This window comes from Zootoca vivipara, chromosome 2 (assembly GCF_963506605.1).
Source record: "Zootoca vivipara chromosome 2, rZooViv1.1, whole genome shotgun sequence".
In the NCBI taxonomy this organism is placed as follows: Eukaryota; Metazoa; Chordata; class Lepidosauria; order Squamata; family Lacertidae; genus Zootoca; species Zootoca vivipara.
In genome coordinates, this window is record NC_083277.1 from 10,320,748 (window position 1) to 10,347,963 (window position 27,216).

Here is a 27,216-nt window from a genome sequence, read left to right on the forward strand (position 1 = left end):
TCCCCTTCTCCTAGTGCCCTCAATCTTTCCCAACATCAGGGTCTTTTCCAAGGATTCTTCTCTTCTCATGAGGTGGCCAAAGTATTGGAGCCTCAGCTTCACGATCCGTCCTTCCAGGGAGCACTCAGGGCTGATTTCCTTGCTCGGAAACGTACTGGGAGCCAATGTAGATCTTTCAAGACCGGTGTTATGTGGTGCCAAGGGTGGAGAAATATAGACCTGGGGGGCAATTGCACATGTGGTCTGTGGTCCTCATAATCCCCCCCCACCCTCTTCCATGGCTCTGCTTCGCACATTGGCAGCCGGGATGTGCCTTTAAACTCCTGACAATGTCTCCTCCTTGCCTGGATAGAGGGCAGAGTGTTGTGTGTGCATTTGTGTCTCCGATATATCCTCCCGTATAAGGCAAAACTGTTCAAACTATGGCACTACACTTTTATTTGCTTTAAAAAGAAAGCATTGAAAGCATGGTTGCTTTTAAAATTGATTGCTTTATTTTTCACAACATAACACAAAGAAAAGAACTTCCCCTCTCTCCAGCCAGTGAGGTGTACTGGTAGTCTCGTAATCTGGTGAACTAGGTTCGCGTCTCCGCTCCTCCAAAAGCAGCTGCTGGGCTAGTCACACTTCTCTGAAGTCTCTCGGCCTCACTCACCTCACAGAGTGTTTGTTTGGGGGGGAGGAAGGGAAAGGAGAATGTTAGCCGCTTTGAGACTCCTTAGGTTAGATATAAAGCGGGGTATCAAATCCAAACTCCTCCTCTTCTTCTGCCTTATAAATTAAATTGCCCTTCATTTTTCTCAGTACTTCCCATGAAGAATATTTCATTCACACCCGTAACGTATATTCGGTGCACACTTAAAGGACATGGTCCCTCCCAAAAGATTCATGGGAGCCGTTGCATGGGAGTTATTCTTTGACAGTTAGTCTGTCTGGCTGCTGCATGTCACTGTTCACTGTTCCTGTGTTTCTGTGAGGAGAATACAGGACACTGCAAAAGACATCGTTTGTAATGAGTGTGCAATAAGCCAGAGAGAGAGTGTGTGTGTGATCCCTCCCTATAATGTAAACAGGGAGACTTCTGTCCAGGAGATTTCTGTATAAAGAACTTTTTGCTGAGGTGGAAGTGGGTCTACCTCATACATTGCAAGAAATGGATCCTGAGACCAATGATCCCGCTCCTTAAAATACAATCTGAAAAAAATTGGTGAAGCAGTAAAGAGTATTGAGGACAATACAATAGTCCCGCCTCTGTTTACATGTCTAGCTTGTACTCCTCCCCAGTGTTGCCTCGACTTCCGGCTTCACAAGCAGAGAGAAAATCGGGGTTTGCAAGGGGGGGGAGGGGGAGCGGGGCTGCATCGTGGAGAGGCGGAAGAGGCGGCTGCTTCCTATTTAAGGCCCCTCATTAAACGGGGTCACTCCCTGCCTCCCACGCAAGGGCTCCCATTCCCGCCCCCGCTGCAGCCATTGCCCTCAAGATTTCGGGTGAGTGCAAAGCCAATGGTGGGGAAGGAGGGAAGGGGCTTTGCGAGGGGGTCCAGGATGAGAAGCTCCGGGTGGGGAGAAGAAAAAGGAGGAAAGGCAGTTGGTTTGTTTTTGTTTTTGGAGGCTTTGAAGGCAGAGTGGGGGTGGGTTGCGCTGGGGAAAGAAAAGAGAAGCTTCCTCCTAGCGGGATCTGGTGCAAAGGGAGTTGCGTTGAAGGAGGCGTGAGAGGGGTGGGCATTGCTGGCCAGGATCGGCTTAATAATAGTATTAATTTTAATATTAATATCTGTACCCTGGCAAAAGACCCCTCAGAGGAGGATCTTCCTTCCTTATCTGTAGACATCAGGCGAAAGCATTCCTCTTCTCCTAGGCGTTTGGCTCATGAAAAAAATCTATCGCCTTCAGAATTGCATTGGAGGGGGGGGTCGTTTTTATTTCTTACTCTCTGGTATGCATCTCTGTGTTTTTCTATTGAAAGCTGCCAGGCAGTGGCGTAGCGTGGGTTGTCAGCACCCCGGGCAAGGCAAGTAATTTGCGCCCCCTAACCCGTGGATTTTAGCACTTGAGTCTCTTCCACTAGATTAGTTAAAGAAACCCTTACCCCCTAAGCACATGCATTGTTTGTTATGAAAATACTGGTGTAATTAAAGTAAAATGTATCTAAATACAAGTTTATTTTCAAGCACTTTATTGAGTGCGAACATGCATTACACATTCTCCACATTGTCAGCAGGTCTATGAATACAAATCTACAAATGTAGTAACCTAGCATGGGCCATGCTATTATATGTCGTCTCACAACCATCGTAAACGACAAAAAATACTGATAGAACTATGTACCCATCCAGAATAAACTGTGGACATATGCACCCTGGGTATTCCTTCCAACCTACTCTAGCAGGGCTCTAAAGCAGGGATCTGCAAACTTTTTCAGCAGGGGGCCGGTCCACTATCCCTCAGACCTTATGGGAGGCCGGACTATTTGGGGGGGGGGGGAATGAACAAATCCCTATGCCCCACAAAAAACCCAGAGATGCATTTTAAATAAAAGGACACATTCTACTCATGTAAAAACACGCTGATTCCTGGACCGTCCACGGGCCAGATTTAGAAGGTGATTGGGCCGGATCCGGCCCACGGGCCTTAGTTTGCCTACCCATGCTCTAAAGCACCCCTAAACAACAAACACTAAACCACCCTAAACACCAAAAGAAGTCGTACCAGCCTGTCTCTGCAGACCATCAGGTAAGGGGATATTTCTGAGACAAGGTAAATGATACGGTATACAGCTGAACTTCTGCAGCATGTGGTAGGTGGGGTGGATTACTTTGCCCATCTCTCCTCAAAACACACAGACATCCAATTTCCTGTCCTTCCAGATTAAAGCTCCACTCTCTTGAGGCACTTGTCGCCCGTGCTGAATAAATGGACAGAGCAATGGTGACCCACTTTATTTATTATTTAATCCAAGGAGACACATCCCCCCGCCGGAAAAAACCCCCACTTATTTTTACTGATGCTGTATGCAAAGAACAAGTTTAAGATTGCAATCCTAACCCCACTTACTCGGGCGTAAGCCCTGCTGAATTCAATAGAACTTACTTCTGAGTATACATGGTCAGGACTGTGCTGTAAGTACTGCAAAATGTGCATGCAGCAGCAGCTCAGTAATCTGGGTGATGCACACCTGGTAAGGGGCTTTTAAAAAGTTATGCTCCACATCCTCAGAATATGCGCTTTCTTGTGTTATGTGCATCGGGTAAATAATATTTCAATTGGGCCTGGTCTGATGCAATAAGGAGGTTTGCTACGCAACCGAATCAGTCCATCTGGTCCAGTGGAACAATTTATTTACATCCTATAATCTAATCGGGCCGCGGGTGGCGCTGTGGGTTAAACCACTGAGCCTAGGGCTTGCCAATCAGAAGGTTGGCAGTTCGAATCCCCGTGACGGGATGAGCTCCCGTTGCTCGGTCCCAGCTCCTGCCAACCTAGCAGTTCGAAAGCACCTCAAAGTGCAAGTAGATAAATAGGTAAACGGTGTTTCCATGTGCTGCTCTGGTTTGCCAGAAGCGGCTTTGTCATGCTGGCCACATGACCTGGAAGCTGTACGCCGGCTCCCTCGGCCAATAACGCGAGATGAGCGCCGCAACCCCAGAGTCGGTCATGACTGCACCTAATGGTCAGGGGTCCCTTTATAATCTAATCACCTCATCAGTATTTTTTGTCGTTTATGATGGTTGTGAGAACAGGTGTGTGCGTGTGAAACTCTAAACATGCTCAGAGATCCTTCAGCTTCTCTGGAGCCCAACCATGGAGGGCTGCACATGCTCCAAGCCAACCTTAATTCTTTAGGAGGAGAACAGGTGTGTAGGGGTGTGCGTTTGTGTGTGTGTGTGTGTGTGTGTCATAGCTGCCAAGTTTTCCCTTTTCTCGCGAGGAAGCCTATTCAGCATAATGGAAAATCCCTTAAAAAAAGGGATAACTTGGCAGCTATGGTGTGTGTGAGAAAGAGAGAGAGAGCTTCTCGGGAGCCCAACCATGGAGGGTCCGAGCCAACCCTACTCCTTTAGGAGGTGAACAGGTGTGTGTGTTACAGGTAGGTAGAGGGGTGTGTGTGTGTGTGTGTGTGTGTGTGTGTAACTCTGCACATGCTCAGCCCTCCCCCTGCTTCTCCGGGACCTTGCCTGAGAGGCTCGGGGGAGCTGTGCACATGCACAGAATCCGAGAGCACCTCCCCAGCGCCTTGGGCGGGGGTGGGTAAGCTATCTGCACATGCTCTCCCACACCCTGCCCGAGAAGCCACCCCCCGTCCCCCTCTCTCTTAGGGGCGGCCGGAGACGCATCCCCTCTGGCTCACCACTGTGGTTGACCCAGGTCGGCTTCAGGAGCTTCATTTTCCTCCTCCTCCTCTTCCTCCTCCCGCTGCTCGGGTGCCTGGGCCTCCTTGTTGAGGGCGGCTGCAGGTCGGGGCAGGCTCCGCGAGGCTGGCGAGGGAGCTGCGGGTGGTGGTGGCGGCGGAAGGCAGGCGAAGGCTGGGGAGTCGCTGCCGCCGCCGCTGGCCTCACAGCCAGCGCCCCGCCGCCATGGGCTGCCACCCTCCTCCTGCGCTTGCCCCGGTCCCACCACCGGCCGCCGCCGCCTCCTCAGGGGAACTCAATCCCGGCTGCCCGTCCCGCCAGCCGCCCCTTCTGCCTCCGCCCGGCAGCATCCCCCGCTCCCGGCGGCTTCCCCGGAAGTCAGCGGAGGCCGGAGGGCGACGACCTAAGCGGCCCAGCGGGAAACAAGAGGCGACGCCCAGGGAGGAGGCTGGGAGCCGGGGAGGGAAAGGGCCGCTGGGCTCGCTCGCTCGCTCGTGGGGACGACGATGCGATATGCAGCGTGGGGAAGGGGAAGAAAGGGGAGAGCAGCCTTGGGGGGAAGCCACTCAGCACGCGCCCACCCCAGATGTTGCGCCCGGGGCCCCTGCCCCCTGCCCCCCCCCACGCTACGCCCCTGCTAATGGTCAGGGATCCCTTTACCTTTACTCTGGCAGAAGACCCCTCGGAGGAGGACCTCAGTGTCCCGGCTTCCTTCCTTCCTTCCTTCCTTATCTTTAGGCACCAGGCGAAAGCATTCCTCTTCTTCCAGGCGTTTGGCTCATGAAACAATCTATCGCCTTCACAACTGCATTGCGGGGGGGGGGGGGTGTGTCGTTTTTATTTCTTACTCTGGTATGCATCTCTGTGTTTTTCTATTGTAAGCTGCCAGGTGATCTGCAGAGGAAGGGCAGTATAGAAATGTAAAGAATAGCAGGAAAAATAGGAAGCCCTGCTGCATTCAAGGGGGTGTTTGGGACAGAGTCTCTTATCAGCATGCATAGGACAGGCTTAGGAGGGAATAATAATAATAATAATAATAATAATAATAATAGTAATAATATTTGCACTCTGCCTATCTGCCTGGGTTGCCTCAGCCATGCTGGGTGGCTTCCAACAAAATAGGTAAAGGTAAAGGTGCCCCTGACCATCAGGTCCAGTCGTGTCCGACTCTGGGGTTGCGGCGCTCATCTCCCTCTATACGCCGAGGGAGCCGGCGTTTGTCCGCAGACAGCTTCCAGTCATGTGGCCAGCATGACAAAGCTGCTTCTGGCGAACCAGAGCAGCTCACGGAAAAGCCGTTTACCTTCCCGCCGGAGCGGTCCCTATTTATCTACTTGCACTTTGATGTGCTTTTCGAACTGCTAGGTGGGCAGGAGCTGGGACCAAGTAACGGGAGCTCACCCCGTTGCAGGGATTCGAACCGCCGACCTTCTGATCAGCAAGCCCTAGAAAAGCTTCCCTGTATAAGGCTGCCTTCAGAAGTCTTCCATTTTGTAGAAATGCCCTTCATGTTTAAAGAAGTGCCCTCTTTAAGGAATCATGTGGTATAAACATGTATGTTGTCTTTTAGGTCCAAACACACATAGTATGAGCATCAGTGCTCCAAAGTGCTTCTCTTGTGAACTTGCCATCTAAGTTGTTTACTTCTGACCAAAGTTCCTGTTTCCTAAAGGACAGGAGGGGGATGTCTCTCCACCACTTTTAACCCACCCCACTCCCACCACAGGGACGTGGGTGGCACTGTGGGTTAAACCACAGAGCCTAGGGCTTGCTGATCAGAAGGTCAACGGTTCAAATCCCCGTGACGGGGTGAGCTCCCGTTGTTTGGTCCCGTCTCCTGCTAACCTAGCAGTTTGAAAGCATGTCAAAGTGCAAGTAGATAAATAGGAACCGCTACAGCGGGAAGGTAAACGGCATTTCCATGTGCTGCTCTGGTTCACCAGAAGCGGCTTTGTCATGCTGGCCATATAACCTGGAAGCTATACGCCGGCTCCCTCGGCCCATAACGCGAGATGAGCGCCGCAACCCCGAAGTCGGTCATGACTGGATCTAATGGTCAGGGGTCCTTTTACCTTTACCTTTACTCCCACCGCATGAAAGGCAGAGGTCTTGTTCATTCACAATCCCAGTAAACCATGTGTGTATCTGAAGTGAACCAGGCACTGCAACTCCTTCCCCTCTCACTGTGCTGCTGCAATAAAAGGCAGTAGAGGAGGAAAAGGATGGGTTTGAAAGCTATTTCCAGCTCTCTCCCCTGAGCAACAAGAGCAAAGTGTGTTTGTAGGGCAGGAGGAGAGAGGAGGAGGCAGCGAGGGCAGAGGAGCAGTGGGTGGATCCACCTCCTCCCCCAGGGGATCCTGATGCAAGCAAGGCGCTTCCTTCTTCTCCATGCAAGGGCCACCCATGTACAGTATTCAGAGCAGTCCTTTGCAGATTGACCAGTTCCATGGGATGGATACACACACCATTTTTTAAATAGTTTTAAATTGTTGTTGTTGTTGTTGTTGTTTAGTCGTTTAGTCGTGTCCGACTCTTCGTGACCCCATGGACCATAGCACGCCAGGTACTCCTGTCTTCCACTGCCTCCCGCAGCTTGGTCAAACTCATGTTCGTAGCTTCGAGAACACTGTCCAACCATCTCGTACTCTGTCATCCCCTTCTCCTTGTGCATCTTTCCCAACATCAGGGTCTTTTCCAGGGAGTCTTCTCTTCTTATGAGGTGGCCAAAGTATTGGTGCCTCAGCTTCACGATCTGTCCTTCCAGTGATTTCCTTCAGAATGGATAGGTTTGATCTTCTTGCAGTCCATGGGACTCTCAAGAGTTTCCTCCAGCACCATAATGGAAAAGCATCAATTCTTCGGCGATCAGCCGCCTTTATGATCCAGCTCTCACTTCCATACATCACTACTGGGAAAACCATAGCTTTAACTATACGGACCTTTGTCGGCAAGGTGATGTCTCTGCTTTTTAAGATGCTGTCTAGGTTTGTCATTGCTTTTCTCCCAAGAAGCAGGCGTCTTTTAATTTCGTGACTGCTGTCACCATCTGCAGTGATCAAGGAGCCCAGGAAAGTAAAATCTTTCACTGCCTCCATTTCTTCCCCTTCTATTTGCCAGGAGGTGATGGGACCAGTGGCCATGATCTTGGTTTTTTTTGATGTTGAGCTTCAGACCATATTTTGCGCTCTCCTCTTTCACCCTCATTAAAAGGTTCTTTAATTCCTCCTCACTTTCTGCCATCAAGGTTGTGTCGTCTGCATACCTGAGGTTGTTGATATTTCTTCCGGCAATCTTAATTCCGGTTTGGGATTCATCTAGTCCAGCCTTTCGCATGATGAATTCTGCATATAAGTTAAATAAGCAGGGAGACAATATACAACCTTGTCGTAATCCTTTCCCAATTTTGAACCAATCAGTTGTTCCATATCCAGTTCTAACTGTAGCTTCTTTTCCCACATAGAGATTTCTCAGGAGACAGATGAGGTGATCAGGCACTCCCATTTCTTTAAGAACTTGCCATAGTTTGCTGTGGTCAACACAGTCAAAGGCTTTTGCATAGTCAATGAAGCAGAAGTAGACGTTTTTCTGGAACTCTCTAGCTTTCTCCATAATCCAGCGCATGTTTGCTATTTGGTCTCTGGTTCCTCTGCCCCTTCGAAATCCAGCCTGCACTTCTGGGAGTTCTCGGTCCACATACTGCCTAAGCCTGCCTTGTAGAATTTTAAGCATAACCTTGCTAGCGTGTGAAATGAGTGCAATTGTGCGGTAGTTGGAGCATTCTTTGGCACTGCCCTTCTTTGGGATTGGGATGTAGACTGATCTTCTCCAATCCTCTGGCCATTGCTGAGTTTTCCAAACTTGCTGGCATATTGGGTGTAGCACCTTAACAGCATCATCTTTTAAAAATTTTAATAGTTCAGCTGGAATACCATCACTTCCACTGGCCTTGTTATTAGCAGTGCTTTCTAAGGCCCATTTGACTTCACTCTCCAAGATGTCTGGCTCAAGGTCAGCAACCACACTAACTGGGGTGTACGAGACCTCCATATCATTCTGGTATAATTCCTCTGTGTATTCTTGCCACCTCTTCTTGATGTCCTCTGCTTCTGTTAGGTCCTTACCACTTTTGTCCTTTATTATGGTATTCTTTGTACGAAATGTTCCTTTCATATCTCCAATTTTCTTGAACAGATCTCTGGTTTTCCCCATTCTATTGTTTTCCTCTATTTCTTTGCATTGCTCATTTAAGAAGGCCCTCTTGTCTCTCCTGGCTATTTTTTGGAAATCTGCATTCAGTTTCCTGTATCTTTCCCTATCTCCCTTGCATTTTGCTTGCCTCCTCTCCCCCGCTATTTGTAAGGCCTCGTTGGACAGCCATTTTGCTTTCTTGCATTTCCTTTTCCTTGGGATGGTTTTTGTTGCTGCCTCCTGTATAATGTTACGAGCCTCCGTCCATAGTTCTTCAGGCACTCTGTCCACCAAATCTTAATCCTTAAACCTGTTCCTCACTTCCACTGTGTATTCATAAGGGATTTGATTTAGATTGTATCTTACTGGCCCAGTGGTTTTTCCTACTTTCTTCAGTTTAAGCTGGAATTTTGCTATAAGAAGCTGATGATCTGAGTTGCAGTCAGCTCCAGGTCTTGTTTTTGCTGACTGTATAGAGCTTCTCCATCTTTGGCTGCAGAGAATATAATCAATCTGATTTCGATGCTGTCCATTTGGTGATATCCATGTGTAGAGTCGTCTCTTGTGTTGTTGGAAAAGAGTGTTTGTGATGACCAGCTTGTTCTCTTGACAGAACTCTATTAGCCTTTGCCCTGCTTCATTTTGAACTCCAAGGCCAAACTTGCCAGTTGTTCCTTTTATCTCTTGATTCCCTACTTTAGCATTCCAATCCCCTGTAATGAGAAGGACATCCTTCTTTGGTGTCATTTCTAGAAGGTGTTGTGAGTCTTCATAGAATTGGTCAATTTCACTTTCTTCAGCACCGGTAGTTGGTGCATGAACTTGGATTACTGTGATGTTAAAAGGTCTGCCTTGGATTCGTATCAAGATCATTCTGTCATTTTTGAGATTGCATCCCATTACAGCTTTTGCCACTCTTTTGTTGACTATGAGGGCCACTCCATTTCTTCTACGGGATTCTTGCCCACAGTAGTAGATATGATAGTCATCCGAACTGAATTCGCCCATTTCCTTCCATTTTAGTTCATTGATTCCTAGGATGTCAATATTTGTTCTTGCCATCTCATTTTTGACCACATCCAGCTTACCTCCACTCATGGTTCTTACATTCCAGGTTCCTATGCAATATTTCTCTTTACAGCATCAGACTTTCCTTTCGCTTCCAGGCATATCCGCAACTGAGCGACCTTTCGGCTTTGGCCCAGCCGCTTCATCAGCTCTGAATCTACTTGTACTTGTCCTCCTCTCTTCCTCAGTAGCATGTTGGACGCCTTCCGACGTGAGGGGCTCATCTTCCAGCGTCATAACTTTTATATGCCTGTTGTCCTTGTCCATGGAGTTTTCTTGGCAGGGATACTGGAGTGGCTTGCCAGTTCCTTCTCCAGGTGGATCACATTCAGTCAAAACTCTCCACTATGACCTGTCCATCTTGGGTGGCCCTGCACGGCATAGCTCATAGCTTCTCTGAGTTATTCAAGCCCCTTCGCCACGACAAGGCATTGATCGATGAAGGGGTTTAAAATTACAATAATCCAATAAAAGCCTCATTGTCACAACACCAAATTATAATACAATTAATAATGCCAATTGTTCAGATGTCAAATCATACAATTTTTTGGTCCCCACATGTCAGGGGCTTTCTGTATAGGGAGCCTCCACCTCTGCTCCTGACCAGCACGTCGCCCAGTGAGAGCGCCAGCAGCTTTTACAAGTTCCAAGTTTTCCAAGTTAAAACCTTAACGAGCTTGCAACTGTTTGATTATGTAGTTTATGATCTCACCTTTTCCAGCATGCCTCTGTACATTAGTCCAAATTAAAATCTAGAACAGAAATTCTTCTTCATGGCAGCGTAGGAGAGTTATCGGCAAAGTGCTTTTGTGCTCAGTGCTTCCCTGCCTCTCGTATTCCATTCCAGAGCGAGAACCAAGTAGCAAGGCAAACCCGTTCCCCCATGGGGGGGGGGATTTGCAATGGTGATTACCTTCAATCATCCTTGTTTTTTATTCGATAATGAGATAATGATCTCCTGCTGTCGTAGGCGTTGCCTCCATTAAGGCAGACCTGACTGGGAAGCCCCATGGGCAGAAGAATCCCTGCAGGGGCTCTGAAATTCCTTTTCTCCTTCCCTCCCTCCCTCCCAGGAAGCTGCAACTTGCTCTGGCTTCTGGGTTCCTCAGGAAGCTGAACATGCAAACCTAGTTTAGACTGAACCTGCATAGCTGGCCGGGATGGAAGGAGGACGATGGACGGTTGACCTGGTCAGGCTGCCTCCCGCATCCCTCCCCACAACCTCTGAGCATTCCCTTCCAGGACCCTGGGAGAAATCTGGTGAGTAATAGGGGAGAGGAGATGGGGACAGGGATGGATGGATGGATGGATGGATGGTGGCAGGAGAAAGAGGAAAAGATGGAGAGGAGACAAAAGGCAGGGAGTTATTGGCAGGAAGACGGAAGGGGTGAGGCCTTCTCCAAAGTAGCTCTTTGTTTTTGGAATCCCTTTCATAAAGTAGTGGGGCAGATTTTCTTCCTGTTTCATTCCACAGTGTGGAATGAAAAAGTGGGTCAGAACCACCGGCCTAAAAAGATTAATATTCTTAGCTGTCAACCAAACTCCTATTTGACTTTCTTTATGTATAACTACCGTAAGTCTGTTTTCTGTTGTAATTCCTTTTTTTCTTGCTCTGTCAGGTTTTTTACCAAAAACCTACCGGTAGTCTTATTCTTATTTAGTTTAAAGCCTGAACTCCTGTATCTTTTCTAACACCTTTGGTAGAGTATTTTTGGGATCCTCCACTATAATTACCAGGTCAACTGCAAAAGCTTTTAATTTTTATGTTTTATTTCCTATTGTTATTTAATTAATTTCCTTCCTCTGATCTCTCTCTCCAGGGCCTCTAATACCAAATTAAATAATAATGGTGATAGGGGGACATCATTGTCCTGTCCCTTTCATTATTTTACACTTTTCTTTTATAACCTGTTGCTCAGAATAAATGGCTTCAATTCGTCTCCCAAATGCTCCCCCAAAATTCATTTTATTCTATAAAAGCCCATGAGACATTATCAAAATCCTTTTGAGCATCTATAAACATTGAGGAAACATCTCATTTCTTATTTCCAAATATTCAATAATATCAATTATAATCCTTATGTTATCCTTCGTCTGACATCCTTAGAGAAGCTGGACTGATTGTGATGAATTATTTCTGCTAAAACACCTTTCATTCTATTGCCCAAAATTCTATCGATACTCTACCTGTAAATGGAGTATTTTTCTGACCTTTAAATCCAAGAATTATTGAGTTGTGGTCCAAAAGCGTTCTTGGTGGTATTTCTCCTTTTTTAATTTATGGGCTTCCATCATACAGGAGAAAGTAATGGCCAACAACTTGGATAGCTTGAAAAAGAGGATTAAATTGATGCCTGTGCTCTGCCCTCGCGGTCCTAGGCAATAATGCTTCTTAATACTAGTTTCCGGAAAGCACAGGAAGGCAGAAGGCTATCGTGTTCAAATCTGCTTCCTGGTTTTCCACAGGCATCTGGTTGACCCTCGTGAGATCAGGATGCTGGACTAGGTGGGCCTTTGCCCAATCCAGCAGGCTCTATTTTTACAGTTAATGTGGCATAATAACACTTACGTTTTACTTATTACTCACTTAAGTTTTACATTGATCTGTATTATAAAATGGTGCTGCTTTATTGTGTGAATAGAGTGATCTCGTGTTGCTCTTCCCATTATCTCATCTGCTTTCCTAAAAATTTGGAACATAGAGAGGACAGTAGAGAAGGAGATGGTGTTAAAATAAGAGAAGGTACAGATTGGGATTGACGTGTGTTCAGTTCCTTTCTGTCTTTTTGAAAATCTAACAGGATTCTGTTTCCCCCCCCCCCACTCCCAAACAGGTCAGAATTCTGTGGAGCCACCTGTGAATTCATTGGGAAGAACAAAGAAACAGTTTAAATGCATGGAATGTGGGATGAGCTTCAGTGGAAGTGGAGCACTTAGAATACACGAACGAACTCACACAGGGGAGAAACCATTTGAATGTATGGAGTGCGGTAAGAGGTTCAGGCAAAATGTACACGTTAGAATACATCAACGAACTCACACGGGAGAAAAACCATTTGAATGTATGCAGTGTGGAAAAAGCTTTAGTCGAAGTGGAGCACTTAGAAAACATCAACGAACTCACACGGGGGAGAAACCATTTAAATGTATTGAATGTGGAAATAGCTTCAGTGAAAGTGGAGCACTTAGAATACACCAACGAATTCACACGGGAGAGAAACCATTTGAATGTATGCAGTGTGGAAAGAGCTTCAGTGATAATGGAAATCTTAGAAAACATCAACGAACACACACAGGGGAGAAACCATTTGAATGTATGCAGTGTGGAAAGAGCTTCAGTGATAATGGAAATCTTAGAAAACATCAACGAACACACACAGGGGATAAACCATTTACATGTATTGAATGTGGAAAGAGCTTCAGTCAAAGTGGAGACCTTAGAAAACATCAACGAACACACACAGGGGATAAACCATTTAAATGTATTGAATGTGGTAAGAGCTTCAGTAGAAGTGGATACCTTAGAATACATCAACGAACTCACACGGGAGAGAGACCATTTGAATGTATGGAGTGCAGTAAGAGCTTCAGTCAAAGTGCAGCACTTAGAAGTCATCAACGAACTCACACAGGGGAGAAACCATTTGAATGTATGCAGTGTGGAAAGAGCTTCCGTGATAATGGACACCTTATAATACACCAACGAACTCACACAGGGGAGAAACCATTTGAATGTATGGAGTGCGGTAAGAGCTTCAGGCAAAATGTACACCTTAGAATACACCAACGATCTCACATGGGGAAGAAACCATTTGAATGTATGCAGTGTGGAAAGAGCTTCAGCGATAATGGATATCTTAGAATACATCAACGAATTCACACAGGGGAGAAAGCATTTAAATGTATCGAATGTGGAAAGAGCTTCATTCAAAGTGGACCACTTAGAATACATCAACAAACTCACACAGGGGAGAAACCATTTGAATGTAATGAATGTGGAAAGAGCTTCAGTAGTAGTGGAGTACTTAGAATACATCAACGAACTCACACGGGGGAGAAACCATTTAAATGTATCGAATGTGGAAAGAGCTTCATTCAAAGTGGACCACTTAGAATACATCAACGAACTCACACAGGGGAGAAACCATTTGAATGTAATGAATGTGGAAAGAGCTTCAATCAAAGTGAATCACTTAGAAGACATCAACGAACTCACACAGGTGAGAAACCATTTGAATGTATGCAGTGTGGAAAGAGCTTCAGCGATAATGGATATCTTAGAATACATCAACGAATTCACACAGGGGAGAAAGCATTTAAATGTATCGAATGTGGAAAGAGCTTCATTCAAAGTGGACCACTTAGAATACATCAACAAACTCACACAGGGGAGAAACCATTTGAATGTAATGAATGTGGAAAGAGCTTCAGTAGTAGTGGAGTACTTAGAATACATCAACGAACTCACACGGGGGAGAAACCATTTAAATGTATCGAATGTGGAAAGAGCTTCATTCAAAGTGGACCACTTAGAATACATCAACGAACTCACACAGGGGAGAAACCATTTGAATGTAATGAATGTGGAAAGAGCTTCAGTAGTAGTGGAGTACTTAGAATACATCAACGAACTCACACGGGGGAGAAACCATTTAAATGTGTTGAATGTGGAAAGAGCTTCAGTGTAAGTGGGAAACTTAAAAGACACCAACGAACTCACACGGGGGAGAAACCATTTAAATGTGAAGATGGCTGTCAAGTCACTGGACATAGGTCAGCACCTAAGGCCCGTGGGCCGGTTCCGGCGAGAATGGCTTCTGGATCCGGCCTGCAGACGGTCCAGAAATCGCCACATGATTCTGATTCATATCGTTTGTTCTCCCCCGCTGTGCAGAGGAAGGAGGCTAGCCTTTGATTGGTTCCAGCAGCGTTTTCCCCTCTGATTCATTGCAGCTTTCTTTCCTCCTCCCTCCCTCCCCGTAGAGCCAAGAGGATGGGGCGTGGGCTATGTTTGTGCCAGCGTAATTAGCTCAATGGCTGCCATTTAAGACAGCCCCTCCCCTGGCTCACTGCTCCTTCTGCCTCCACCAAAGCAAGTGGTTCCGTTCTGAGTCACCCTCCGAGGGTTCTGGGGTGTAGGAAGCCTTTTTTCCCTGTTTTTAACTCAGCTACCAAACGCGTCTCCCCATCCAAGACAGGGAATGGAGAACACACGTCCTTCTACAGAAGGAACCGCTCGCTGCAGAAGGACGTGTGTTCTCCACTTTTACATCTTGATGGTGGAGATGTGTTTCGTAGCGGAGTTAAAAACAGGGAAACAAGGCTTCACACACCCCAGAACCTTGGGAGGGTGTCTTAGAACAGAGCAGATATGCTGCGGTACAGAACTGAGACCTTCAGAACTTTATTATTGTTTTTTGAAGGAATATTTGGATCCTGTAGTAACGAGAGAGTGCACACCCACCCTCCATCCCGCCGCAAGGTTTGAGGGAAAGTGATCCAGCCCTCTACTTTAAAAGGTTGCTAGCCCCTGTCTCTGGATGTGCAAAAAAGAATTTGGAAGTGTTTGTTTTCATTCTTGGGGGCCATGCTATTTGGCAACCCTCTCTTTTTCAAGAGCTAACTTTAGGGCTATGAGAGGCCAAGAAAAAGCCTTTTGTTTGCTTTTAATAAAAAAAACATCAAAATGTGACAAATGTTTGTGGGGCCTCCACCTGTTGTTGCTGCTGCTGAGGGGGCCCTGGATCTCTGCCCCAAATGTCTGCCTTGATGGTAGCAGGATCATAGAATCATAGAGTTGGAAGAGACCACAAGGGCCATCCAGTCCAACCCCCTGCCAAGCAGGAAACACCATCAAAGCATTCCTGACAGATGGCTGTCAAGCCTCTGCTTAAAGACCTCCAAAGAAGGAGACTCCACCACACTCCTTGGCAGCAAATTCCACTGCCGAACAGCTCTTACTGTCAGGAAGTTCTTCCTAATGTTTAGGTGGAATTTTCTTTCTTGTAGTTTGAATCCGTTGCTCCGTGTCCGCTTCTCTGGAGCAGCAGAAAACAACCTTTTTCCCTCCTTTATATGACATCCTTTTATATATTTGAACATGGTTATCATATCACCCCTTAACCTTCTCTTCTCCAGGCTAAACATACCCAGCTCCCTAAGCCGTTCCTCATAAGGCATCGTTTCCATGCCTTTGACCATTTTGGTTGCCCTCTTCTGGACACGTTCCAGCTTATCAGTATGCTTCTTGAACTGTGGTGCCCAGAACTGGACACAATACTCCAGGTGAGGTCTGACCAGAGCAGAATACAGTGGTACTATTACTTCCCTTGATCTAGATGCTATACTCCTATTGATGCAGCCCAGAATTGCATTGGCTTTTTTAGCTGCTGCATCACACTGCTGACTCATGTCAAGTTTGTGGTCAACCAAAACTCCTAGATCCTTTTCACATGTACTGCTCTCAAGCCAGGTGTCTCCCATCCTGTATTTGTGCCTTTCATTTTTTTTTGCCCAAGTGTAGTACTTTACATTTCTCCTTGTTAAAATTCATCTTGTTTGCTTTGGCCCAGTTGTCTAATCTGTTAAGGTCATTCTGAAGGGAGAAGTCAAGTGCCCAGAAAAAAAAAAGGAAAAGTATTTTCTGCATCTTTCTTGAATGAAATGGGTATGTCTGAAACCTCAGACATTATTAAAAATAAAATAAAATGCTTGTTCTGCTTCCAAAGAAACCCTTTCAAATGCATTTTTATTCTTCGTTCATAATTTTAACAGCTGTGCAAAGGTGCTCCTGTGCAATGTAATAATACTGCAATGCAATGTCAGAATAACAAAATAATGCAACATCTCACGAGAGCCTTTAAAAAAAAATATACAACCAACTAAAAACTCCTACAACACTAGGAGGCAGCCTAGTGAAGCAAACAGAAAAAGAAAGCGACAACCTGCTTATAAGTGTCATTGTTACTTGGAAGGGAACAAACATTATAATGCTTAATGTGCATATAATGCTGTGTTTGAATGCATGGTAATTAAAATGCTATAAAGGGAAGTTCCTCTTAGGCAAGAGGTTCCACTCTGACAAAAGCATCAGAGGAGGCCGGTATCTCTCCCAATAACTCATCGCTGGAAACAGAAGCTGCAGAGCTCTCACAGAAGGAAGCTTAAACTTGAGAAGTCAGTGGGTGCTTGCTGGAGATGGCTAGGAGCAGCAGCAGCAGTAGCAAATAAGTTATGCAGTGATGGAGAAGCTTAGGATCTCTCTCTGGGACCAGAGAGAGGAAAGCTCACTGGATTACATAAAGGACTGAACATTGTTAAATTAGATGATTGGTTACAGTACCATCAGATTAATGAAGTATTTAAGATGGATAAGAAAAATACAGGTTTTCAATCAGAGCAATCCAAATTGGAAACGGAATTGTTAGATACAAAAACAAAAAATCTTTCCAAGATGTATAATTTATTATTGGAGAGGCATACGAAGGATGAACAAGTGAAATCAGGAATGATTGATTGCGCTAAAGATATGGGGCATAATATCATGTTGGAAGTAGGGAGCCGTGTTGGTCTGACGTAGTCAAAACAAAATTTAAAAAAATCCTTCCAGTAACATCTTAGAGACCAACTAAGTTCATCATAGGTATGAGCTTTCGTGTGCATGCACACTTCTTCAGATACACTGAAACAGAAGTCACCAGACCCTTCTGTATAGTCAGGGGGTGGGGAGGGGTATTACTCAGAAGGGTGATTGGCTGATAGGAGTGGTAAACCTGTTGATGACTGTTAACGACTGTTAATGACTGCAATTGGTCTTGCAGGAAAAAGCAAGGGGTGAGAAGCTTTCTTTAGCACCTAAGGTCTCTCAGGTGCTACTGGAAGGATTTTTTTAAATTTTGTTTTGATCATGTTGGAAGATTGGGAGAAGATGTGGAAAAAGGGAATAAAATTTACAGCATGTGATATATTGAGAGAAAATATGATGAAGATGATGATGTATAGATTGTATTTAACACCTGTTAAGTTAGCTAAATTTATAAAATATATGATAATAAATGTGGGGAATGCAAGGAAAAAGAAGGACCCTTTTACCACATGTGGTGGACTTGCAATGTTAATCACATTGGACGTTGGGAAGAAGACTTATTGGGAAAGATTTATAACGAATTGAAAAAAGTGTTGAAAAACACATTTATTAAGAAACCAGAAGCCTTTTTACTTGGAATAGTTGGGAAAGGAATCCCCCCCAAAAAAATGTTACATTCTTTTTGTATGCCACAGCACTTGCAATATTATTATTAGCCAAGAATTGGAAGAAACAAGAGTTACCAACTATAGAGGAATGACAAATGAAGATGATGGACTATATTTGATATTTTGGAATATTTTGGGAAGTTGATATAGGCTGTCGGTTTAGAAGTAGGAATTAGAATTTAGTGAAAGAAGGTTTTAAGAATAAAAAAATTTCTTCCAGTAGCACCTTAGATACCAACTAAGTTCATCATTGGTATTGAGCTTTCGTGTGCTTGCCCACTTCTTCAGATACACTGAAACAGAAGTCACCAGACCCTTATATATAGTCAGAGGGTGGGGAGGGGTATTACTCAGAAGGGTGGTGGGAATGGGTGATTGGCTGTGGTTTTAAGAAGTTTGGATAAGGATATAATACAGTGGTACCTCGGGTTAAGAACCTAATTCGTTCTGGAGGTCCGTTCTTAACCTGAAACTGTTCTTAACCTGAGGTACCACTTTAACTAATGGGGGCCTCCCGTTGCCGCTGCGCCACCGCCACACAATTTCTGTTCTCATCCTGAAGCAAAGTTCTTAACCTGAGGTACTATTTCTGGGTTAGCGGAGTCTGTAACCTGAAGCGTCTGTAACCTGAAGTGTCTGTAACCTGAAGTGTCTGTAACCCGAGGTACCACTGTATAGAGTAAGGTTACAATTTATGATTTTAGGAACTGCTAAAGATGATTAAAAATGAAATTCAGAAGAGGGGGACTTGAGGAAGTCACCAAAAGAAATGTTAAGGAATATATTGAAAAGAATAGATTTTATATGTAATTGTTTGTTGTTAGTTTTGTTTTTTGTATTGTTTTGTATTGTTGGTTATTTTGTAGTGTATTTTAATGTGTATTGTGTTTCTGTTGTTATAACATGAATAAAAAAAATTGGGGGAAAATGAACATTGTTTGCAATCTGCTACTTTAGCATGTTCATCTTATAAGCCTGTTGAAGACTGTTCTGCAGTAAAGCTTCGTAAATTATTCTTGTGGAGAGAACTCATTTCCACACAAGGTCCAGATCAGGAATTCCACTGAACAACTTTAACAACAAGTACTTGAAGAACTAAACCACGATGTAGCCGTGCTCTTTTCCATCCCTTTCCAAGAATTGCAACAATCTGTTCCTCCAAATGGGTCTGCCTTCATTGCAGTCAACTGAAGGCAATCAACTATGCCCTGGCGACCCCGATCTTTCTCACTGCCAATGAAAACGAATGAATAGAAGGAGAACCTATGTGGCACAGATACTAAAACTTTGGATATGCACTCTGTAAAATAATAAGTTTACTTCCCCCTTCTCCCCCCCCCCACTCTCTAGCCCCACTTCTTAACTCCCCAACCTTATACTGTATGCAACATTATAGTCTGTCTGTGTGTGAATTTTGATGATATCCAAAGTAACAGAGTAGCTTATAGCTAAGAAGCTAAATAGCTGCTCTATGTGATAGTTCTTTTTTACAGACTACAATGTCCAGACTACTGGTATTTAAAAGAACTTTACTTTCATAAACATATAACTGAGAGGAATATATTTACAGACTCATGCTTATTAAAATACGGGCATGTACTCACTTGAATAGTCTTACAGTTTCTTACGAAAGGTTTTTTTCTTTCATCTCAGCAGTATTTTCTCTGTTCCTGCACAGGTTTCTCCTTATTAACATTTAGTGATCTTTCTCTGTTTCACTTCAGACATAATAATAATAATAATAATAATAATAATAATAATAATAATAATAATTTATTTATACCCCGCCCATCTGGCTGGTTCTCCCCTGCCACTCTGGGTGGCTTCCAACACATACTAAAATATCACAGATTAAAAACTTCCCTAAACAGGGCTGCCTTTTCTAAATGTCAGGTATTTGTTTATCTCTCTGACCTCTGATGGGAGGGCGCTCCACAGGGCGGGAGCCACTACCAAGAAGGCCCTCCACCTGGTTCCCTGTAGCTTTGCTTATCGCAGTGAGGGAACTGCCAGAAGGCCCTCGGCGCTAGATCTCACTGTCCGGGCAGAACGATGGGGGTGGAGACACTCCTTCAGGTATACTGGACCGAGGCCATTTAGGGCTTTAAAAGTCAGTCCAACACTGACCAATTATGCTCAGAAACGTACTGGGAGCCAATGTAGATCTCTCAGGACTGGTGTTATGTGGTCCCGGCGGCCACTCCCAGTCACCAGTCTGGCTACTGCATTCTTGATTAATTGCAGTTTCCGGGTCACTTTCAAAGGTAGCCCCATGGAGCTCCGAAGCGGGAGATAACCAGAGCATGCACAACTCTGGTGAGACAGTCTGCGGGCAGGTTGGGTCTCAGCCTACGTACCAGATGGAGCTGGTAGACAGCCACCCTGGAAACAGAATTAACCTGCGCCTCCATGGACAACTGTGAGTCCAAAATGACTCCCAGGCTGCGCACCTGGTCCCTCAGGGGCACAGTTATCCCATTCAGGATGAGGGAGTCCCCCACACCCACCCACCCCCTGTCACCCCAAAACAGTACTTCAGTCTTGTCAGGATTCAACCTCAATCTGTTAGCCACCATCCATCCTCCAGATCACACTGACACACAACAGTATCATGAGACATCTCTCTCAGCAGCCATTCTCCCTCACACAGAGAGAAAAGAACAGAAAAGCAGTTAAAAACAACAGTTACTGGAATACATAATGGAATGCCTCCCTCATGTGACTCACAGTCAGGCCATCACATGAGGGCTACTGTCAAAGGAAACTCCATTCTCATTTATGGAAATTAAACCATCCTTAACACTTTCCCCAGAAACCGGTGAGCCTTAAAACTAGGAGAGCAAAAAGCTCAAAGACAGGGCAGTTAGAGATGATGATGTTGATGATGATGATCCATTGATTTCAGTGAGCTTATTCTGAATAAAACAACCCATTGCTTTGTAGACCTCAGATCTCCAGAGGAGGAAATAAGGGGGTTTGTGTCAGGGACCAGCTTCCAAACCCTGCTGCAAATGCATCCTCCTAGCTACACCTGCTGCAAAATAATTCCGTGGAGCCTATTCTCAGATCATTGTCTTCTGGATCAGTGCCTTAATCTTTTGTAGATTCTGTATATCAGAGCATAGCCGTTGAGGTGTCCCCAGATGTTGTTGTCCAGTTCCCATCAGCTTCAGCCAGCAGGGCTGACAGTGAAGTATGATGGAAGCTGTAATTTGGACCTCACCACCTCTCAACATCTTAAAAATCAAAGTGCTGCACCAACTACCGGTGCTGTATTACAAAATAGCCCCTCTGCAGCACCACAAATCCAACTCAACGGTGTAACGTTGAAAAATGTCGATCACTTCTCCTACCTAGGCAGTTATCTTTCCACAAGGGCCAACATTGATGCCGAAATCCGGCATTGCCTAAGCTCTGCGAGTGAGGCTTTCTCCCGATTGAAGTGTAGAGTGTTTGAGGACCGGGACATTCTCAGGGAAACCAAAATGCTTGTTTACAAAGCAATTGTACTACCAACCTTACTATATGCGTGTGAAACATGGACCACTTATAAACGCCATCTCCAACTCCTTGAAAGATTCCATCAACGGTGTCTCCGAAAAATGTTACACATCACTTGGGAAGACAGGTGAACTAATATCAGTGTACTGGAGGAAGCAAAGATCACCAGTGTCGAAGCAATGATTCTTCAACATCAACTTCGTTGGACTGCTCATGTTGTGCGGATGCCTGATTATCGTCTTCCAAAGCAACTACTCTATTCCGAACTTAAAAATGGAAAGCGTATTGCTGGTGGTCAACAAAAGAGGTTTAAAGACAGTCTCAAGGCAAATCTTAAAAAATGTAGTAAAATATTGACAACTGGGAAACACTGACTTGCAAGCGCTCCAGTTGGAGAACAGCCTTTACCAAAGGTGTCATGGGCTTTGAAGACACTCGAACTCAGGATGCAAGGGAGAAACGTGCACACTTGACACCGTGATCAACTCCCGCCCAGAAACCAATGTCCCCACTGTGGAAGGACGTGTGGATCCAGAATTTGCCTCCACAGTCACTTACGGACTCATTGTTCAAATCGTGTTTATGGAAGACAATCTTACTCGGCTACGAGTGATTGCTAAAGGAGAAGAAAATATCTTTCCCATTGAAACAACCGTGAAAATAAATTTTGGACACTATGGATTTTTTGTCCTGGTCTGCTGTATAAAATGTCTTTTGTTTTGTAGCTGTGGGATTTGTGCTCCTATTGTATTGTGATGGCCATTGGCTATCAACAATAGAATTAACTGATTGATTAAACTGTGAAAATAAGTAATAAAATAATAAAATGTTGTGGTTTTTTGGTCCTCACTCGAAAATGGTGTGTGTGTCCATCCTTGTCCTTGTGCTTTTGGTTATATTTGGGGTGGGGTGGGGGAGGAGTATGAAGGCCAGAACCCCTCCCCTCCTCTGCTGAACGGAGGCAGGAGAGAGGCAGGAAAGGAAGAAGCAGGGAAAGACAGACCCTCCAAGTGTCACTATCTTCTAGGGATGTCCCTGATTTAGAGAATCCTTCTGGTTTCTGATCTGATCTCAGAATGTCCTGGTTCTCCTTTGGATGTCCCTATTTTCATTGAAGAAATGTTGGAGGGTAGGGAGTTATCCGACCACTAGGCCCCCTGAAGGCAACCCTGTATAGGAAATATTTTTAATGTTTAATGTTTTATTATGTTTTTTATATATGTTGGAAGCTGCCCAGAGTGGCTGAGGCAACGTAAAAAGATGTGTGGTGCAGCTGCGGATCTCCTCCCAGCTGGCATCCAATGGCCCAACCCACAGCCAGCGAGCTCGATGCTCAGAGAGGCAGGAAACGGGGACAGGCAGGGGGACTCGAGAGCGGCTGCACTTTCCTGTCCTCCCACCGAGGAGAGCGGAGGAGCAGCGGGCAGTGGCCTGGCGAGTTTCCCCGGAGAGGAGCCGGATTCCGGTGCAGGGACGGAGCGAAAAGTCAGAGGTGCAGGAAGGGGGGGAGGGCGGAGGAGGAGGAGAGCACGTGCCCGACAGGATCAGGCTCCGAGTCCAGCCGGAGGCTGCAGGGCGCCCCCCAACCGGGCAGGAAGGGGAAGGGGCTCAGCTTGGGGGCAGGTAATCTGCAGGAGGGCACAGGGGCAAACATCTCTGGGTCAGGCTGGCACGGACCCTGCCTGAGACCCCGGGGAGCTGCTCCCTTCAGTCCTATAGACGATGCTGAGCTCAAGGGGCACAATGAGGGGTCGAAGGCAGCTGCTGCTTCGCGATGGAGGCTGCATGTAGTCGCCCCCTGATCAGCGGCGTACCTGGGGCTTTTGCCGCCCCTCTCCCTGTCCCTCATCAGGGAGCCCCGTCCTCTTCCACGGTCCTCCCTCCGCTCCGACTGTCCTTCCCTCTCGCCTGCTTCTGCCTCCCTGCGGTGGCTGCAAGGGCGATGAGTGAGTTCAGGGGGCGGAGAGGGAAGGCGAGGCAGGGGGGAAAGGAAGAGCAGTGCAGCAGGGAGGGAGGTGCCCCTCTCACTCTGCAGCCCCCTGGCACCCTTTGCAGGCCACTACTCCTGCCCTCCCTTTCCTCTGCCAGTGCCATTGATAAACCTCTCACCCTCCTTCGTGAATTGGCCTTTTAAAGCTCTCTTGGCCACCACCATCACCGCATCTTGTGGCAATGATGTCCATCAGATTCATTTAGCAAAGAAATGCCTTCTTTTGCCTGTCCCAAATCAAGGCATACTGTGCCCACACATGGAGGTTCTGTTGATCTGTCACAGCTAATAAAACAGTTGATAGATCTATCCTCTGGAGAATGCATATGATCTTTTCCCAAGCTATCAAAGCTAGTGACCTCTTGGGTCTGCGTGTAAATAAGTGAGTCAGGCTTAAGGCTGTTTCTTTACAGATTTTATCTTCCACCTTCCTCAGTAACATGCTTTCAGATGAATGCTGGGGGTTGAAGTGGGTGACAGTTTTGAGAATGCAGAGGAAAGGAGGATTCTTACGAAGTGTGGCATATGGAAATGAATGAATGATAATAAAAAAGTTGAAGACAGAATTGTAAAAGATTGAGGAAGGCAAAATTGAAATTAGCTATTCATGTTCATGAAAAAAGACCCTTCTGATTGTTCTTTAGAAATATCCTCTTTAAAGAGCAGCCAGAGGGATAATTTATTTCCAGATCAGGGTTTCTATCCCATCTCAGCACTGTGCTGATTCCTGCTGAAATTGGAGTTTAAAAGATCTCTCTAAGGGCCCTTTAGGCATCTTTCTCTCCAGGACAGACAGAGAGCTACATCCTATGATCAGATCAGGAGATGGAAACTGCAGGGACCAGGAGGACACATCCTGGGGCTTGGCAGGCCATATGCAGCCAATGGACTGCAAGTTGAATGTCTTCAGTCAAGAGAGTTTGTGACCACCAAATTTAAAATATTTCCAAATATTTTGGAGTGAGTTGTTTGATTTTGTTGGTCAATATTTCTTTTGTCTGTTTGTTTCTTAGCCTGTGCAGATACCATACATTTAAAGCACATGGCTTCCCTCAAAGAAACATGGGAATTGTAGTTTATTGCAACAGTTCTCAGCACCCTTAACAAACTGCAGCTCGCAGGATTTGTTTGGTGAAGCCATGTACTTTAAATGTTAGGTGGATCTGTCACAGCCTTAATCATATACTGTGCAAAGATCTGTTGTTGCCTTTCCAACATGCTTGAAGTTGCAGCCAGGATCAGCATTCCCTGGCCACTGAACATGAACTTACTAAACCTTGGGGTTTCCCTGAGTCTTTCGATAACTTCCTCTCATCCATGGGTGGGGTCATTTCAGCGACATTGTCATTCACAGCCTGAACATCAGAAATAGAAAGAGTAATAATATATTTCAAAATCTGGCTAATGGTTAAAAAAATCCTTTTTTTTTTTTTGAGTTTATTCTACACTGGTATTTTACTTTGTGTTTATTTCTTTTCCAGCAGGGTGGGGTAAATTGGAAGAGCAGGGACCGAGGAGACCCATTTGAAGGGAGAGCCTGGAATCCAAAGTAAAAAGATCTCCTGCCAGCCAAGTTGAGACATTCATGGATCTTCTGCCTCAGGCAGATTTACGTCAAATTAAGCAGGCGTCAGAGGAGGGGCAGCCACAGCAGCACTGGGATGCCCAGTGGCAGGATTTCCTGAAGACAATGCAACCCCCTCGTTCAAGCTGGGAAACCCCACAGGCTCCCAGTCCTCCCCACTCCAGGGATGGTGTCCTCCTGGCCTCCTTCAGGGGAGCTGCGGATGACAGCCAGTGGCCCAGCGGGAGAGCAGGGGGGACAGGCCAGACCCTGCTCCCAGACCCTGAGGGGCTTCTAGGAAAGGTAAGTGCCCTCCTCTCACCTGGGTTTCCAGCACCTGGGGGTCACAGGTCCACTGCCTCTAGACATGGAGGTTCTGTTTAGCTATGGTGGTGAATATTCCTCCTCCGTGCACTTTTTCTCTAATCCACTTTAAAAAGGCTTGCTAGACCAGACCTTACATGGGAGTAGATTCAGGTAGGTAGCAGTGTTGGTCTGACACAGTCGTTGGTCTGACTAAGTCGATATACATAGATAAATAAATAAATAGATAGATAGATAGTCCTGTAGCACCTTAGAGACCAACCTTGGAGACCAAGCAAGTTTGTTCTTGCTATGAGCTCTTCAGATACACTGAAACAGAGGTCACCAGACCCTTATACATATAGTGGGAGGGTGGGATGGGATTATTCTCGGGAGGGTAGAAGGAGATGGGTGATTGACTCAATGGAAAAAGCAAGGGATAGTATGCAGCTGATTAGCTTATTAGTATGCCGATAGGGACCCAGGTGGCGCTGTGGTTAAACCACTGAGCCTAGGGCTTGCTGATCAGAAGGTCGGCGGTTCGAATCCCTGTGACGGGGTGAGCTCCCGTTGCTTGGTCCCAGCTCCTGCCAACCTAGCAGTTCGAAAGCACGTCAAAGTGCAAGTAGATAAATAGGTACCGCTACAGCGGGAAGGTAAACGGTGTTTCCATGTGCTGCTCTGGTTCTCCAGAAGCAGCTTTGTCATGCTGGCCACATGACCTGGAAGCTATACGCTGGCTCCCTCGGCCAACAATGCGAGATGAGCGCGCAACCCCAGAGTCAGTCACGACTGGACCTAATGGTCAGGGGTCCCTTTACCTTTACCTTTATGCCAATGATGATGATGATGATAATAATAATAATAATAATTATTATTATTATTATTATTATTATTTATACCCCGCCCATCTGGCCGGCTTTCCCCAATCACTCTGGGTGGGTTCCAGCAAAACATTAAAATACAATAATCTATTAAACATTAAAAGCTTCCCTAAAAAGGGCTGCCTTCAGATGGCCTCTAAAAGTCTGGTACCTGTCTTTCTCTTTAACATCTGATGGGAGGTTGTTCCACAGGGCGGGTGCCACTACCGAAAAGGCCCTCTGCCTAGTTCCCTGTAATTTAGTTTCCCGCAGTGAGGGAACAGGCAGAAGGCCCTTGGCACTGGAGCTCAGGCAGAGCGATGGGGGTAGAGATGCTCCTTCAGATATACAGGACCGAGGCCATTTAGGGCTTTAAAGGTCAGCACCAACAGTTTGAATTGTGCTCGGAAACGTACTGGGAGCCAATATAGGTCTTTCAAGACTGGTGTTATGTGGTCTCGGCGGCCGCTCTCAGTTACTAGTCTAGCTGCCACATTCTGGATTAGTTGTAGTTTCCGGGTCACCTTCAAAGGTAGCCCCACATAGAGCGCATTGCAGTAATCCAAACGGGAAATAACCAGAGCATGCACCACTCTGGCAAGACAGTCCGCGGGCAGGTAGGATCTCAGCCTGCGTAGCACATGGAGTTGATAAACAGCTGTCCTGGACACAGAATTGACCTGTGCTTCCATGGACAGCTGTGAGTCCAAAATGACTCCCAGGCTGCACACCTGGTCCTTAAGGGGCACAGTTACCCCATTCAGGACCAGGGAGTCCTCCACACCAGCCCACCTCCTGTCCCCCACAAACAGTACTTCTGTCTTGTCAAGATTCAACCCCAATCTGTTAGCCACCATCCATCCTCCAACTGTCTCCAGACACTCACACAGGACCTTCACTTCCTTCACTGTTTCTGATTTGAAAGAGAGGTAGAGCTGGGTATCATCCGCATATTGAAGAACACCCAGCCCAAACCCCCTGGTGATCTCTCCCACCGGCTGCATGTAGATGTTAAAAAGCATAGGGGAGAGGATAGAACCCTGAGGCACCCCACAAGTGAGAGCCCAGGGGTCTGAACACTCATCCCCCCCCCACTTTCTGAACAAGGCCCAGGAGGACGGAGCAGAACCACTCTAT

At 46.1% G+C, this 27,216-nt stretch overlaps 1 protein-coding gene and 1 pseudogene across 1 annotated transcript in view; both read left to right on the plus strand.

Annotated features, from left to right (window-relative positions):
• The first annotated feature begins 1,341 nt into the window (after window positions 1-1,341).
• LOC132591157 (zinc finger protein 658B-like) overlaps window positions 1,342-27,216 on the plus strand; it is a 42,433-nt pseudogene continuing 16,558 nt past the window's right edge.
• LOC118081227 (oocyte zinc finger protein XlCOF6-like) overlaps window positions 25,087-27,216 on the plus strand; it is a 48,872-nt gene continuing 46,742 nt past the window's right edge. Inside the window, exon 1 of the mRNA XM_060270229.1 lies at window positions 25,087-25,216. The gene's annotated coding sequence lies outside the window, so the exon portion shown is untranslated. The remainder of the gene's footprint in view (window positions 25,217-27,216) is intronic.